This window comes from Bicyclus anynana, chromosome 10 (genome assembly GCF_947172395.1).
Source record: "Bicyclus anynana chromosome 10, ilBicAnyn1.1, whole genome shotgun sequence".
NCBI classification, from domain to species: Eukaryota; Metazoa; Arthropoda; class Insecta; order Lepidoptera; family Nymphalidae; genus Bicyclus; species Bicyclus anynana.
The window spans coordinates 5,528,755-5,546,651 of NC_069092.1; the positions used below are offsets into that span (position 1 = coordinate 5,528,755).

The window sequence follows — 17,897 nt, forward strand, 5'->3', positions numbered from 1 at the left end:
TTATTATAAGGGAAAAAATCATCACCAAAACCAGTGAAAATTTCTTCGCTGCACACCCTCGCTGGGAATACAACATTCTTTGCCTCCATTCGTCGTCATCAACCCATATTCGGCTCACTGCTGAGCTCGAGTCTCCTCTCAGAATGAGAGGGGTTAGGCCAATAGTCCACCACGCTGGCCCAATGCGGATTGGCAGACTTCACACACGCAGAGAATGAAGATAATTCTCTGGTATGCAGGTTTCCTCACGATGTTTTCCTTCACCGATTGAGACACGTGATATTTAATTTCTTAAAATGCACACAACTGAAAAGTTGGAGCCTCCATTAGCCCTACTTAAACTGAATACATAGTAACGTTCAATACGCCCATGTTTAAGGGCCTGGACTTAACACCGCGAAGTTACGGATTCGATCCCCGACCAAAGACCCATTGGTGGTATACAGTACTTACTGGTATAAGGTATGTTATTCTGTGTACTACTCTTGCCAACGTTTACGTATAATTTCATGATGATTAATTGAATTAAAGTTGACAGAGGTGAAAGCTTAACACACAAATTCACTGACTGAATATAATATATAGATAGATAAATAAATATAGGATTGTGCTAGAACACAATAACACAGATGCATTAACACACTCGTGAGTGCAGCGTATAGGTAAATATCTACCTCGACTGATAAGAGCCTACGCTCCGCATACTCCAGTGTGATAGGGGCCTTAAAATAGTCGGCGTGCCCTACAACAAGAATCTCTGTAGTTGCAGTCACGCGATGTAGGAAGACACGAAACTGTTGTCTTTAGAGATGTGCTTGATACGAGTTAGCTTTGCTTAATTGGCTCCAATACTATCTGTATCCAATTTTATTTATATTGTGGCTCCTCTAGCACAGTTGTGGAATAACCGGGAGGTCCTGGTATTGATTCCCAACTCTGCTGGGTACATAATATCTACGCTACCGCCACGTCAAATGGTATTTTTGCTTCTGCGCTCATTCACGAATGGTTAATTTAATGAAATTTCCTTATTGTAAGTTATTGTGACATGGTTAATACAGTAAAATTACGTACTATTACGTCGACTAGCCAAATTTCAGAAAACGAGAGACATTAAAGCGAGTAGTATCTTTACAATTTAAGTTAATAACTCAAAATCATTCCGTTGACATAATCATGTAAGATAATCGCAAATTAAAATAAATGCCAATTGTAGTAGTGGGGTCCCAAGGTACTGAAATGGAGACCCCGCACTAGAAAGCGCAATGTTGTTCGACCCCCGACCAAGTGGACTGATGACATCAAGCGAGCCACAGGTATTCACTGGATGCAGATGGCTCAGGATCGTGATGTTTGTAAGTCCCTACAAAAGGCCTATGTCCTGCAGTGGACGTCCATCGGCTGATATGATGATGATAATAATTAGAAATTGGGTTTCACCATTGTATAACAAGCAATAGGTAGGAATTAAACAAATTGACAACCCAATAATTATAACGTTAGAAATAATAAATAATCGAATTGTACTACGAGCATAAATTGTTTCTTAAAAAGCCTTAGGCTTATCTAATGAGTTTATATGTCTACCAAAATTAATAATAGATATTAATTAAATAGCAAGAGTTAATGAAAGATTGCTTACACAATATGGATCTTAACGTCGTTAATAGTAGGTACAAAATAGCAGAATTTCCATTGTGACAAATAACTTAGTTGGGAAAATATATATAAAAATTCCATTAGGTGAGTTGCCAAAAGCATTTTAAATAATAGATTTGATTGAGGATATTAAAGCTGGCCGAGTGACTCACTGACTCACTAAAAGTTTGTCATTTGAGGTGTAGCCTTGAGCGGGATATGAAAATGAAACTGTTTTACCTAATTATGATGACTGGCTCCACACATATTTTATATTTAAGGCTATGACGTACCTACTATATTTTACTAAGAAGTTTTAGTATTTTGAAAGTGGAATTCATTTGTATAGGCACTTAATTTAACAATCAAAGATTTGATATAAGAAAAACCTACCTTTAGAATACCTATAAAAATAAATATATATAAATAAAATAAGTATTAATAAATTAATTAAAATATTTTAATAAGTAAAAATAAACAAATTAAATTAATTGGTGTTTGTTTTTCACTACATTTTTCTTCTGAATCAAAAATAATTAAAATAAGGAGGAAAACTCCTGAATATAAAAATAAATAATTAGACCAGGCCATTCACACTTATGCTGTATCAAAATACAATTAAAGGTAATTAAGAAATATACTTAATTAAGTAAATAAGTTAAATTTAAGAAAATATTATAATTAAAAAATTGGTTATTTTTTTCACTATTCCGTTATGAATACCAAGTTATATTGGAAATATTTTTTTTACAATATTAGTATGTACTTATCGACCTTACAACTAGTTGTTATAATAATTATCAGTAACAGTAACAAAAAAGCCGCGTTTGTGCATCGCCTTAAACAGCGTTGAAAAGGAACACCCCGACTCCCTTCGAGTATGTTACGGAGCGGTCGTAAAATCCGTCTTTACGACTCACTTACGAGCCGAACAACCAATTCTCGCAAACCGTACTACTAACCTAATTGGTATAATGAAATTATAGTAGCAATAAACTGAGAGCTGGTGACCGCAACACTTGTATCTCTACGAGCTTTTATTTAAAGCTTTTGCTCTCAGCGTGAATTATGAGTAATATTTTATCTCGACTCAATGTTAAATTCATTTTGTACGAGACTCCATTTGCGTGGAAAATGGAATTTGACTTAGACTTCAAGCTACTAAACTGTGAACATTCGTAAAATTTGCTTAAAAATAAATAGGAACTTTGTAAGCCGCCTAAACTATTAAGGTTTTTTTTTTTCTTTTCTATATTTCTGCAAAATTCAGTCTAAAGTTTTCATTAATGTTGCAATAATAAATAGTAAATTTAAATGATAAATAATGCAGATTGTAAATGATTATTAATTTTAAAATATTAAATGGTTACTTTAGGTACTTCTTGTAGCTGGTAATTTGATAATTTCAAAGTTGCATACCTACTCAGTAGTTTCTAAGCGGAAGTAAATACTGCCACTGCAAATAGACAATCTTGACGTTTAAAAAAAGCATAAGAGCTACGCCTACTTGAGTAAACAAATTTGAGCTGAATTGAATTAAATGTGAACGACGTATTTAACTCAAGCTTGATCTCTACAAACTTAAATGTAGGTAAAGGTAACCAGCTCTCCTTCTATTTTGGATAGATTTATAATCGCTGCTAGATAACGTCACTTTGTCAGCTGTTTTTACTACACTTTTTTAGTACCAGACTTTCCGGTTTTAACGCCACAGTTTTTAATTGCCGATTTTATAGCTTAGGCTTCTAACGAATAAAATTATAGGCCATGTATCTACATAGTTTATTATGTTGTTTGTAACACTATTTTCTCTCTTTTCGATATTTGTAGAATATATTTGCATAAGCGTATAAATCTTTATAAATAATAATAATTATAAAGCACAAAATAATTAAAACGCATGTTTTAAACATTTTTAAAGTGGAACCTATTAAATTATAATTAATTCACGCATTGAAACTGCCTTTAAAAATAAATAAAAAGGTAAAATATAGTAGCCTCTGAGTTATTTTATAGCATTCTAATGTACAAAGATTAAAATTAGTTGCAAGAATTAACAAAGCCAAATATACTAGACCTACTAAAGCCAGAGGCTGCCTCAAAAAGCGCTGGCTGGACATCGTACACGCGGACTTGAGAACTAACAAACTTATGAAGTCGGATGCCCAAGATCGGGCGAGAGTATGCCGGAAAGCGGGCCTCACCTAGTGGTACCACGCTAGGAAGAAGATTACGCTAGACCTAAAATCCACACCCATTTCGGTTTCAATCGTATCTTAATCGTCTTTGCCGGTAAGATGGTAACTGGCTTACCTACCTACAAAAAGGTGTTTTTTTTTAATCTTTTAAAAGTAAATAAAAAAAACATTTACATCACAAATAGGTACATCCCACGAAAAGTGTCAAAAGCGTAGCTTTTCCTATAGCGCGGCGCGGGTAGATACAGTTTTTCAATTGCAATTTTCCGCCAGTGTTCATATTTGCGCCGGCCGTGCAATATCACTTTTGTGCTTTTGTATCGCTCACTGGACTGCGTAAATTCAAAATGCCTGATTCTGGCGTCCACCAGTATTTTAATTACTCGTTTTGGGAATGATTTATTACACACTCAGACGCAAATGGCACTAGCTGTTGGTGATACGTGTATCAATGTTTTCGTAGCTTTAAAAACAGTTAATGCAAAAGAGGTTTTTGTCGTTACATTTTTTTTAAAAGCTTTATGATGTCCTACATCTATTAAAATAGGAAGGTATACATTTCTATAAAACACTTATCTATAGTCCTATGCATAATATTATAAAAAAAGTCCTCCGTCGCGTTGGTTTGTCGGTCTGTCAGCAATAAACTTGAAAACTATTGAACGGAATTTCCTGCGGTTTTCACCAATAATTCAGGAGGATTCTACATGAGCAAACTTGGGGGTGTTTGCTAGTATATATTATAATGTGAGTCAATACGGAATCTACGAAGATGTCTAAAAATAAACAGCAATTTCAAATTATCTGATATTTTAGGTTAGGTTAAAAAAGTTTTACGTCTGCTGTTTTCACTTGATAAATAATTATAGACAGTATGTACCAAGTTATACGTAAACGTAAGCGTTTTAGTCTTCTGGGATACTAAGACAGCGACTAATTAAGACCCTAGAGGCTTATGGAATGCTACCTACTTAAACCTATCTACCATCTAAAACAAAATACGCTTAAACAGAATTTCCACATACTTATGAAAGTTAACTAATGCAGTTTGGTAACACCGGAGCGGAAATTGAACGGGAAAATAAAAATTAGATGCCACGAACGAGGTCATGGCTCGCGACTTGTCAACGGTTGCTACACACGAGAACAGAGCCGCCTTTTAGTTTAGTAGATACGACTACATAGGTACATTACAGCATACACATACAACTTTGCTCTACTTACTAAATTTGAGTAGATGAATACCAGTACCGTTGTTCATCCAATACACACTAGTGCAATTACAACTAAATTAGTTTTTCCATACATAAACTCACACAGCTTACGATTAGGTACACACATACACATAGATACTTATATCACACTCTTACGTAATCTTTGACTTCCTAGACAAGGAACCTTAATAATTCTCGTACCTAGAAAAGATAGATTAATCTAGGTAGGTACTTTTTTATTTTAATTATTATATTTCCTTAAATTTGCTTTAATACCTAGTTATTTTTTAATATTGTGCGAATGGGTCGCCGAACTGAATTTTTTCCCGTTGACGCCGTTCAATTTTTATTTCATTTATTTTAATTTAGGTAATATTGTTTTTATTTTAACTGTTACTCTTTATCTTTTTCTACTATAAGTAGGTATACTAAAAGTTGAACAAAAACAGATTTTTAGTTTGACATTTTATGATTTATTAGAAATTTTTTGTTTACAGTTAATCGTATTTTTGTTCATCCTACTAATATTACAAACGCAAAAATGTGTGGATGTTTGAATGTTTGTAACTCTTTAGAGCCGCTACTACTGAAGAGAGTTGGCTGAAATTTGAAATAGAAATGGATTTTACTCTGGATTAACAGATAGTCTCCTTTTTATCCTGGAAAAATCCATGGTTCCCGCGGATTTATAAAAAACAGAATTTTACACGGACGAAGTCGCGGGCGTCTGCTAGTAGTTAATCATACGTTGCACTTGTTTATTACCTATCCAAAATATGTAAGTATAGTAGTTATAATTTATGGTTTTGATACCAACTCATCTACCCGTCAGACTGCTATTTAAATCAATTTTACCGCTCATTGAATTTAATGGCCACGCTTATATTTTTAATATCGAATTAAAATTTAATTGAATATGTTAATAAATTAAAAATATTTAGATCAGATCTTTACGTGATTATTATTTTATTTATCTATGTGTGGTCTAATTTATAACGGAAATACAAGTGATTAACATTTTAGTAAGTTCCGTTATTAGTACGTCTTTTCATTTTTATTTTGAATACGGTGGTCAATTTACAGTATGTACATAATACAAAAGAATTAAGGCAATAGTAATAATCAGTAGATAAATTCATGTAGTATAATAATAAATATTTAATGAATTAAAATTTACTAGCGGACGCCAGCGACTTCATCCGCATGAAATTTAGTTTTCACAAATCTCTCGGGAACCATGGATTTTTTTGGATTAATTTCCATTCCAAATTTCAACTAAATCGGTTCAGTAGTTGCGCCGTTAAAGAGCAACAAACATCCATACAAACTTTCGCGGTAATAATATTAGAAGGATATCCGATCCCCGGCTTGGCCGATTGAGATTTCTTAATTGGTCCAGGTCTGGCTGGTGGAAGGCTTCGGCCGTGGCTAGTTACTTACTAAAAGACATACCGCCAAGCGATTTAGCGTTTCGGTACGATGTCATGTAGAAACCAAAAGATGTGTGGATTTTCATGCTTCTCCTAATAAGTTAACTCGCATCTCTTAGACTGCATCATCACTTACCATCAGTTAAGACTTTAGTCAAAGAGCTAAGAGTAATAAAATATGTCAACTTGAAAAAGTGGTTTAGCAGCTACATATTTAGCAAAATGTGATATTACCGGACAATCGAATTAACATAAAAACTACTTTACTTTACAATTGTAGCAACACTCAATACGTCTTAAATGCTAGAAGGTGGTTATGGTTATCAATATAACAATACTTTCCGCTTTCACTTGCCATCCCGACGACAATACTGCAAATATCAACACAATATCTGTACTATGAAAAAAAAATTGACCCTAAGAAAAAAGCCTTGCACAAGCTCATTCACGGTAAGCTTATTGTTACGAGTACCTTTTTAGGGACACTGCTAACAATGCCTCGCAGTAACGGTGATTCTCGTCTTTAATAAAAACTAGGCTAGCTTCATTTCCTTTGTGATTTCCTTAACAATGACCGAATATGATTTATTGCCTTTTTGTTCCTCATGCAAAACGTTCCGTCTCTTGATTTTTTAGCTCGTCAGAACGCAATAAGCACGCTTTGGTCACTTTGTGGGGTAAAAAAGAGATCGCCTCAACAAAACATGTAACGCAAGATTTTTTAATTATCTCAGTAGGTATTCTTTTAGCGTTTTCAGCAGAGAAGCCCCGCTGTGCCTTGTTTTTATGGTGAGTAAAAAATTCTTTAACGTAGCTTTTTTGTTTACGTTTTTAGCTGGTGTACTGTGTAATAAGAAATAGCCTCGTTTATTTTGGTTTATTTGCTTAGCTCTTGATCATAAGGACTATGATTCGAGACTCGAGTTCGGCTATTGAAAAGGGTCAGTAATTTAAGAGATTCTTTATAGCAACCTGGCTTAATAAAAAAACTATTGGCTGCACTAAAATATCTTCTACAGATCAAAAAACAATCGAGAATAATAAAAAAAATGCTCTAAATTACTCCCGGGACTAAGCACACTTTTGTTTCTAGTAAATCGTATCTTTTATTTACTAGTTTATACCTATTACCTAGATACATTTATATTACCGAAATGGGTAGTATAGGTACATACAAAGTAAACTAAGACATCCTATGTTTTTAAATTTTCGCGCTCATTTCGCTTGTAGACTATGTAACAGGAATGTGTTGATATTTAATCATTGTATATCATATTTGTAATCTTACATAAGATTTTCCCTTGTATTGAAAATTCCCATGCGCTTAGAAGCGTCCCTAATGCAACATTAAGCTGCAAATTAGGTAATGTATATGTGGGAATGTTTACAATGACATTGTTAGTTTTTTTGTTAACGGAGATAGTTAAGTTATTTATTGCCATACGAATGAAACGGTATTCGTTTATGTGTATGAGTATTGTCATTGAGAAACGAGCTACTTAGAAGCAAATCAACACGGAATAGAAACAAGGAGAATTTAAAAAAAAATCGTATAGTAAAATTATACTTAATTATAGAACTGAGACAATGCTCGTGCCATAGCTAAAAGTGCGGTAGTTATGTATGTAGTTTGGACCACGGTGTCTTTGGAATGTAGCAGGTTTCAAGGGTCCCGACCCCTTAAACCCTGAAACGTCCAAGGTCCAAACTACGTAATAGGCTACCGTATTTAGCAATGGTAATGTTGAAAAACTTTCAGCCTCTAGGTCTTGGTCTAATACTACGTATTTCAATATCACAAAATAATTTGTGGATATGTTAATCGGAAGTTTATTTAAAGTTTACAATATCATTTGCAGTTGCAAGATATAAATATCTAGTATGCGCCTGCATGTGTCTGTGAAATGCATATAAACAAGTGGATTTAGGCGTTGCATTCACCAGGTCTTAGGCACTGCTACATATCACTGGTGTATTCAAAACATTCGCGAGGCGTTCAATTTACGTTCGGCATTCGTTCGTTCTAAATTTACATTGTTAAGGGCGAGACAAACAATTTGCGGATTGCGAGCAGCAAAGTCTTGTCGTCCGGCTCTCGAAAAGTGATTTAGGAGTCTAACATGATACCTAAATCAGCTTTCGACTGTCGCCGACGTCAGCAGAAATAGGTAGGTATTCATCAGACTTATAATAATCTGTTTGTTGCTCTTGTCCGGTCTATTATTTATGTCAGTAGTTTATTGTAGATGCGAGATGACGATCATTTGTTATAGAGGTTTTAAATCAGTCGTAAAGTTTCAAGTTGACTGTGGTCTTACTTATGAACTTACCTAAAATGATTCCAGTAATATCTAAAGGGTATGAATAGCTAGGTATATTGTTTCGGCGACTTAAACTACAATCACAATGAATTCATACAAAACTGACCCTGTATTTATTAGAAATCTATAGACGCTACAGCGTTATATTACAATATTTTCAAATATTTTGTACTTTAAAAAATACTAATCTCATCTCTCTACCGAGGATATACAATTTTGTACTAGAAAATGAAAAAGTCGTATAGAACTATCACCGCGGCCGGTGCCGGTGTCGGTGTCGATCACTCGGTCTATGTAATGGTCCAGGTAGGAGGAGGATTTGTCGAACTTATTCAGTTTCGTACGGGGTCGCGCGGCTCAGAGCGCGAGCGGCGGCGGCGCGGCGACGCGGGCGCGGGACGACATCGCGAGGCGGGCGGGGGCGCGCGGCGAGCGGCGGCGAGCGACTGCTGGGCGGGCGGCGCGACGGCCGCGCGCGGCGCACTGCCGGCCGCCGCCGCGACGCCGCCCCGCCACCCCCGCGCTACGCCTGCTCCACTCAACTGTTCCTACCAAACTTTCTTGCCGGGATAGCATCTTCTCACGCCTTAAACGCTTTCTTTTTGCTACAGCCCATTCCAAACTTTCTTTATAGCTACCTACTGTTTCGCTAGTTTGGACCACTTTGCGTTTTTCAGTTTTTCTTCAAACTTCAGACTACGTCAGGTAAGTGTTTGCAAACAGAGTTCTGCTTCTGAAAAGCTAGCATACCTGAATAATATGTTAACTGCCTGATCACCCTTAGGAAAGAGTAGGTACCTTAACTTCCAGCAAGGAGAAGTGTCCTAAACTTATTCCTCATATTCGGTTGTACTGACTTCGCAACTATATGGTTGCGAAAATTAGTTGTACATCTCTTAAATAAGCTGCTAGTGGTCATTACCAAGTGCCGCCCGCGAAACATCTTCGGCATCTTTTGGACTACTACAATCTTCAATGATCGCCTATGCTATGCTAAGCGTGCTACTATCAAGGTACCTACTATAAAAGCGGTCCATTCAAGCTGAGGTAAAGGTCCGCTGGTCTGTCCTGAACCACTCTCAAGGTCGATTGGAATAAGTTTCAGGCCTATGCACCACCAGTCGTTAATTGATGTTAAGAAGAAGAAAAAGAGTGATTCTCTGATGGACGATCACTAGAACATAGGCTTCTTGAAAGGACTGCCAAACACAACGATGCTGAGCCGCATGCATCCAGTGCCAGCAATAATCAGTAGGTACCTACATAATATGGTTAATTCTTAGAGAGCTTTTAACGTTACATCTTTGTTAAAGAATCATCTTTGTCAAGTCATCTAGCTGAGTCAAATACTCTACACAAAAACGTAAAGTCTATAGAACGACAGCTTACGAGAGCCAGATGTACTTAATTTTATGAACGATGAAGCTGGGATAGCTCAGTGGATATGACCTCTGCCTCCGATTCCGGAGGACATAGGTTCGAATCCATGCACTTTTCAATAATGTGCATTTCAAGAAATTAAATATCACGTGTCTCAAAATGTAATGAACATCGCTAGGAAACCTGCATACCTGAGAATCATATTATATTTTCCTCTCTTTATGAATCAATCAGAAGGATGGAACGAGCTATGCTAGGAGTAGGTATCTCTGCGAGATCGAATCAGGAATAAGGAGATCCGCAAAAGAACCAAAGTCAGCGACATAGCAAAACATGTCGCGAAGCTGAAGTGGCAATGGGTGGGGCACATAGTTCGAAGAGCCGATGGACGTTGGGGTTCAAAGGTGCTGGAATGGCGACCCCATACTAGAAAGCGTGGTGTTGGTCGACCCATCGTGGCCTCACGTAAGGTTCTGCTGGATGCAGGCGGTCCTGCTGTAGACGTCAATCGGCTGATATGGTGATGATGATGATGAATCACTAGCCGATGTCCCGCGGTTTCACCCGCGTAGTTCCCGTTTCCATGAGAATACGAGGATAAAATACTGATGACTTTCTATCAGTAAAAGACCTTTTTTAATCAGTGCAGTGTATCCAGATTTTACCCCCACAATATCACAATGTTTACCTCTTTTTAATATTAGTATAAAAGTATAGATGACAATAAATCTGTACCTAGGTAGGTGCATAATGTAAAATATTTCATATAAAAGTTTAATTGAAAATAATTGTGCTTGTGTATAGTAAATTTTTCATAAAATTCAATAGATATTTTTTCTAGTAAAAATGTTTAAATATTGAAATAATGACGCCTGTGTTTCACAAATAACTGCGAGAGAATAAAAGTACTTACAATTTTAGAAGGTACGAGAAAAATCTACTCGTATATACGACTAAACTTAGTTTGAATTAGTTATAATCGTTTGTTTAGGTATTCCTACTCTGCTTCACAAACTTTGCCATTGATACAGTAGCTAAATGTGGTACAACTATGAGAAAACAACGTAAGTGTTAGGCCGGTACCTATAGGTACAAGTAAGTATATAGAGCGATTGCCCCCACAACTAAGTGGCGGTCGGATTACAAGCGATCCCTATGTATAGTTATGGTCTTTCACTCCAGTTCCGTATTTTTAGGGTTCCGAACGTACATTTACAAAAGCGGAACCCTTATAATACTCGCGCACATTTTAATGTCTGTCTGTTTTTCAGCTTTTTCTTCTATCTTAATTAGTAAGGGTTTGGTTTTTTGTTGGTTTATTTGGTAAGAAACCCAAAAAAGATTGCTTTTTTAAAAAAAAAATACCAATGGTAAGCTACATTATCAGCGAGTAACATCGGCTATATTTAATCCCGTATACGAGAATGGGAATTACGCGGGTGACCCTCGGGGAATATTGGTAACAGTGCAGCATTTAATTTTATATACTTAAAATAATTTTATATACTTACATATGATATGTTGATACTTAAACAATACTTCTATACAAATCACTATCTATAAGTTATGTGCATCTATAAACTATTAAGTTTTACTTGTAAAATTTGTCGAATTTTAACACATTACAGCTGTATACTCAAGTTACCTACCTACACATTTTTGTTATACGTCTAAGCAAAAACCCAAAAAAATTAAACAAAATAGTACAATAATGTCAATCAATATTCAATAAGTACCTACCTATGAATACGCCCCGCAGCGGGCTCAAAGGACCCCTCTAATCGCCCCCTCCACGAAATGCGTGACGACCCACAAATATAATTTAGGTAAAACTTTCTCCCCGTTATAAATGTCTACTGTTTTTCACTGCATTAACTATGATTTCCTTTTATAAACATATTTTACATGGAACATCAATTAGTTAAATGGAAATAGAATTTCAAGTTCCTTACTAGAAACAAAAGCTTTCAACATAGTTTAAGGATATTGGTGATTTACAACTTACTTTGCGTTTGGTGATGTGTGCGTGAGCGTACATGTGTGTGTTAGTGCGCTGGCGCTTGTGTGAGTTCGTGTTTAACATAACATGTCTGTGAGTGATTTTACGCATGTCTTCATGTGAATGTGTGTGTGTAAAAATGAAAAATGTTGTACCTAAAATATTATTAATTAATTAGGAACTTAACTAAATTATTTGAGAAATACATTTTTTGAAGTGACATCCTTGCGTTTCTTCTTGTCATTCATTTGATACCCATATTATAGAGGTGTATTATATAATAACCGTTATTGTCAAGCAAGGTAAAATTTTAATGCCTAATAGGATTTTCCTACTGGTTAGCAGAATGAATCGCTATAACTCGGTTTCTTTCTGTGTGTAGGTTTATATATATTAAACACTTATAGGTAGTAAGTAGGTACAGGATATCGGAGTATACAATTAATTATTAGTACGACTACGTTTACACAGCAATTATTTTATGCCAAAAAAATAGTTACCGTGTAGTTGCCTGACTGAAGTAGAGAATAGCAAGCCTGGTTAAAAGTAGTCACGAAGTTGTTGATAGAGATGCAGATCAGATTGTGATAAAACAAAATGAAGGCGCCAAAGATAATGAATAATAATAGACAATAAATCAAACAGCGAGACATCGCAATGCAAAACCTATCCGAATGCCATTAGCGGAATAACATAGAGTTCAAGCTGCAAAACTGTCCACGGTTTGTCCCTCGCAAAATCGCGACACACTTTTTAATTTATTTCGTCCACAAAAAGCGTTTTGCTGTTTTATTTTCATTTCAACGGCGACTTGCGCTGTAGCGGGATCTCTATTTTTATTTATTCCTCTCTTGTTTTTTTTTCTCTCTTTTCAATTTCGTCCCGATCGACGCAGGCCCAGGCGGAACGGAGACGGGACTCATTTTAAATTGAATCAGTCTCCTTTGCATTTTTCTTTATTGTTCCTATGTAACAATTCTAATTGGTAATATTTGCATATTACCCGCTATTGTTCTTTTTTAAACTAATTTTGAAACGTCCGTCGTGTAACGGTGGATTTTTGATGTTAAATGTCTAGCCTTTTAAATTTATTATGTGTTATTTTATATTTAGGAAATTTCAGTTGATACTGTTAACTGGCGTCGTAGTTTTTAAATTTAACTAATTAGCGACTAAAAGAAAAATTAGTTACATTAATTTTAATAATGTAAGTATTTTAATTTAGCTAGAGATGGCTGAGATAGCCCAGTGGATAACATGACCTCTGCCTTTGATTAGGAGGGCGTTGGTTTGAATCCGGTCCGGGACATGCACCTCCAACTTTTCAGTTGTGTGCATTTTAAGAAATTAAATATCACGTGTCTCAAACGGTGAAGGAAAACCATCGTAAGGAAACCTGTGCAGGTTTCCTCACCTGAGAATTTTCTTATTTCTCAACGTGTGTAAAGTCTGCCAATCTGCATTGGGCCAGCCAGCGTGGTATGTACTATTGGCCTAACTCCTGTCATTCTGAGGGGAAACTCGTGCTCAACAGTGAGCCAAAAATGGGTTGCTAATGATGAATGATGATGTTACTACATAAGTGTATGTACGGTTTCAACACATAAGGAAGTACGTACTACACTTACTTACTTAGGTACGTACACTAATTAGGTACTATCGTATATCGTTATCCGTGATCCGAAAATCCGATAGTGTATAAACCTATATCGTGTACATAAATGACTATAAGCACTTGAGAAAACACTTATACATACTTTGTATTAACAGACAGACACTTGAATTTCATTTATACCTATGTACTGATGATGTTTATTTACGTGATAATACATACAGTTGCGAAAATATCGTCAGCATTGTCGGCTACGTAACTAATGAATATGTATGTAGCAGGTGTATGGGTGTGATATAGTGTGCCACCAACGATTTTTGTTGCGATCATTGATAGATAAGTTATCGATATACGGTTACGATATGCTTATAGACGATTATTGTTCGTTAATACGCCTCCATGTATGGATGACCTGCAATTAGCAGGTAGTTGTAGGTACATATTATATGTGTAGGTTTAGATAGATAATCTATTTTGTACTAGCGCACGCCCGCGACTTCGTCGGAATTCAGTTTTTCACGAATCCATCGGGAACCTTGAATTATTCCGGTATGAAAAGCCTATGTAGGTATTATTCCAGAGGCAAGTCTATTTCCATTCCAAGTTTCAGCCAAATCGCTTCAGTAGTCACAGCACAAAGGAAAAACAAACATTCTCACTTACACACAAACTTTTGCCTTTATAATATTAGTGTTATGGTGTGATGTGATGTAATTACTTTCGGGACAAAGAGAGTGTGAAATTCTATATCACAATTCCCTCGAGAAACTTAATTTTTTCCGGTATAAAAAGTAGCCTATGGTGGTACTTATTGGTGTTAAATATTTTCGATGTGTGACTTTACACCCTCAAAAATGACAGACAATTTTATTGGTGAATTTGGGTGCAACACTGGTCCATTTTTATTAGTCTGAGGCTAGTAACAGGCTATAATTTATCCCTGTATTCCTAAGGAAACGAGAACTACGCGGGTGAAACCGCAGGGCGTCCTCTAGTACCTACAATATATTCACAAACAAACTTGTTAAATGTACAGCATTACTTTTTTTACGACTATATTACATTAAACATAAAAAAAATATATATAAAAAATATATTACATTAAACATAAAATATCTATTACAAATTAAAACAGCTCTAACTACTTAAGCGCAATGGGACCTGCGATCTATCAGCCTTAAGCAAACAATGGGTCCTAACTCCTAAGCCAGCATAAGTTATTATTTATTTAAATTATTAAAGAAAAAGATTTAATAGCTAAACGCCTATATCCAGAGATTATTATAATATATAAAGTTAATTTCTAGTCCCACAAGGCATCAGTTCCAAATATGGATAGCCTTAATAGCCGATACAAAAATATTTTCTCTACAATTTCTATTTTCTCTGTTCTATACAATATTCTATTCAGTACAGTCTTTACAAGTTGCAAATATCTAACAATCTTGGATCAGAGCACAAGTGGACCGACAGCTTGCGATGGCGAGACATACCCTATCTCGTTTTATAATGGCTGAAAATTTGTCAGCCTATGCCCCAACCGTAGGTAAGCACGTTAGCCAATTATGGAGTTTGTACTGTGTTGGCTTTGGAAGATGCCTCAACTATCTGGGCAATTCACTACAAAAATTCAAGTAGTAGAAACATTAAACACCAGCACCACTCTGTCACGTTTGGCAAAACCTTGAAAAGGGTAAGTTCAGCATTGTGCCACATAAATGGTAAATGGTTTATGCGGCACAATCTATATTATTAATATTTTCATCGGCGTAACATGAGAATTCATTTTCCCAGTCATCAGTCCCTTAGCTTTGCGGTAACTTTCCAAAAACACCGTTATAGATTTTGATCTAGCATAAGGTTGCCACGAATCTAACGGTCTGGCGATTGGAGACATGATTCCTCCTATAGAAATATAAAAAAATACGTTTTATATCTACTTGAACAATTGAGCCTTAAAGGCTCCACCTGGTCTATTCACTAACTTTGAGAATTTTTAGCTCCATAAGTATACAAAATTTACTAATTAACTATAATTGCTAGTAATAAGCACTTAAGTCAAGTGATTTCGTATTCACTATTATTATATTGCTAACTAATCAAAATTATTACCAGTGTAACGGAGTGTGATTTTTGTTAACAATGCTTCACGGAATACGAGAAATGCGGTTGTTATTGATGGTAATTGTGTTAGGAGGTTCACTTTCAGCCTTCCGAAGATAAGGTAAGTCTGGGTATCGTAGGCTCTCAATCCAAAGAGTCAATAAATCTAATGGATCATTCCGCTGTCGTCGGTACAATCGGCTCTTACAATTAATTACGGAACTTGTCTAACGCTTCACAGGCGAAACGGTACCAAAGTAACAGTAAAATAACCATTTGTATGAAAATATCGCATCATATTATAAATCATATTTTTTTATCTTATCTTCATACATATATTTACCATTTTAAGAATTTGTGTGCTTTGGTTTTGTATACAACAACGTATATAGTATTGTTATTATATATCTCCTTATCTATGTGTCTAGACATCTGCGTATATAGGTAGGTAAGTACATACTAAATACGTGCAGATAAAACTTTCTAGCACAGTTTTACCAAAATCACGCGTTTATATCCAAACGTGAAAATTGACACAGTAAAGTTTATTATATGGAGAAGAATAGCACAAAATACACAAGAAATACAATAAATAATACAAAAAGAATGTTTATGCTATTCCATTTGAAATGAATTAAAGTAAGCTTCTAAAAACTTCAGTGTTAAACAACGTATGGCTATAGACACATATATACTAAAGCCATACACGAGGAGTACTGTTTACTAACAAACAAATTAGAAATGAGGGTAGAAAACGCATGTCATTTCATAACTTTTTTATTTTAAATTATGTACTGTGTTTATAAAATATTATTCAAAATATATTAACTATATCTAATTGTTTTAAGCTTATTAATCTTTATTTTCATTAATTTAAGAAACAATTACAATTATTATTGGGTGTGAAATGACTGGCAATTTATACCCTCATTTTTAATTTATTCGTTGTTAGACAGTACTCCTAGAGTATGGCTTTAGTATAGATCAATGATTTTCAAGTGGTGGTACTCCAAGTCAGGGCAAAGTCATGCACATTGTCACACATTATTTTAGCCTACTTACCTATATATACTTTTATGCTGTCCCGTTTAAACCCTATTCGTTAATTACCACATCCTTAGTAAAATATTGTTGCGTAACAGAAGAGATTTTTTTTTTAATTAAAATAATATTGTATTAAAAATTACGATTTATGACACATTAGTCATGGCCATAAATTCATCACTTGTCTAGTGAATTTATGGTTAGCATGACCATGGCGAACAAAAAAAGTAGATGTTAAAGAACTGAAATCTAACATGATTGTGGTTGATAAACTGCATGTAACCAAATGGGTACTGTATCAGCAGTCAGTGGGTACTGCGTGCGTCGGCTATATTTTACACACCGGAATTCCTTTTCATCCAGTGACGTCAGGCGTAAGCCACAGATAAAATTTATTTCATACAGTCAATAAAATATTAATCATCCACCTGTAACGTATTTAATGCCTTCCAAAGTGTTTTGTCTTCTTTGGGTATATTTTTCTGTAAAAGTGGGTTTTTAATGAATAATTAACATTTGATTTCTCACCTGATGTTAAATGACAAAGCTAGCGCCGCGTTAACTTGCTAAAAACATGGTAACTTAAAAAAAATGTTTGGCATTATCTTTTACATCACATTGGTATACCACACTAAACCTAACTAAAGTCAGTAAAATAAATAAATAAAAGACAACAAGGCCAATGTTGGTAAGTTTTAATTTTTAGAGATCAAAAAAGTTAAATTTCTTAATTAAAAAAAAAAAATAAAAAAAATAAAAAAGTACGAAACATCATTACAGATAAAAACTGTCTTCCTTTTTTATTGGTAGGTACACACATTACCATTAAAGTCATTATAATTATTTTGTCGTAAAGACATGTATTAATTAAACTTAACAGAGGTTGTAAACGAAGGCAATTAGATCGTGCAGCCAGCGGAATAGTCAAAGGAAGACCTGTATTATTTAATACTAGCTG

At 35.2% G+C, this 17,897-nt stretch overlaps 1 protein-coding gene across 7 annotated transcripts in view; it reads right to left on the minus strand.

The window, feature by feature from the left end:
* LOC112057779 (homeotic protein antennapedia) overlaps positions 1-17,897 on the minus strand; it is a 301,651-nt gene that overhangs the window by 100,823 nt on the left and 182,931 nt on the right. Inside the window, exon 1 of one of the 7 annotated variants that reach the window (XM_024098320.2) lies at positions 8,811-9,224. The exons of the other annotated variants lie outside the window; for them this stretch is intronic. The gene's annotated coding sequence lies outside the window, so the exon portion shown is untranslated. Of the gene's footprint in view, positions 1-8,810; positions 9,225-17,897 lie in introns of those variants that run through there. 7 annotated transcript variants of the gene reach the window in all.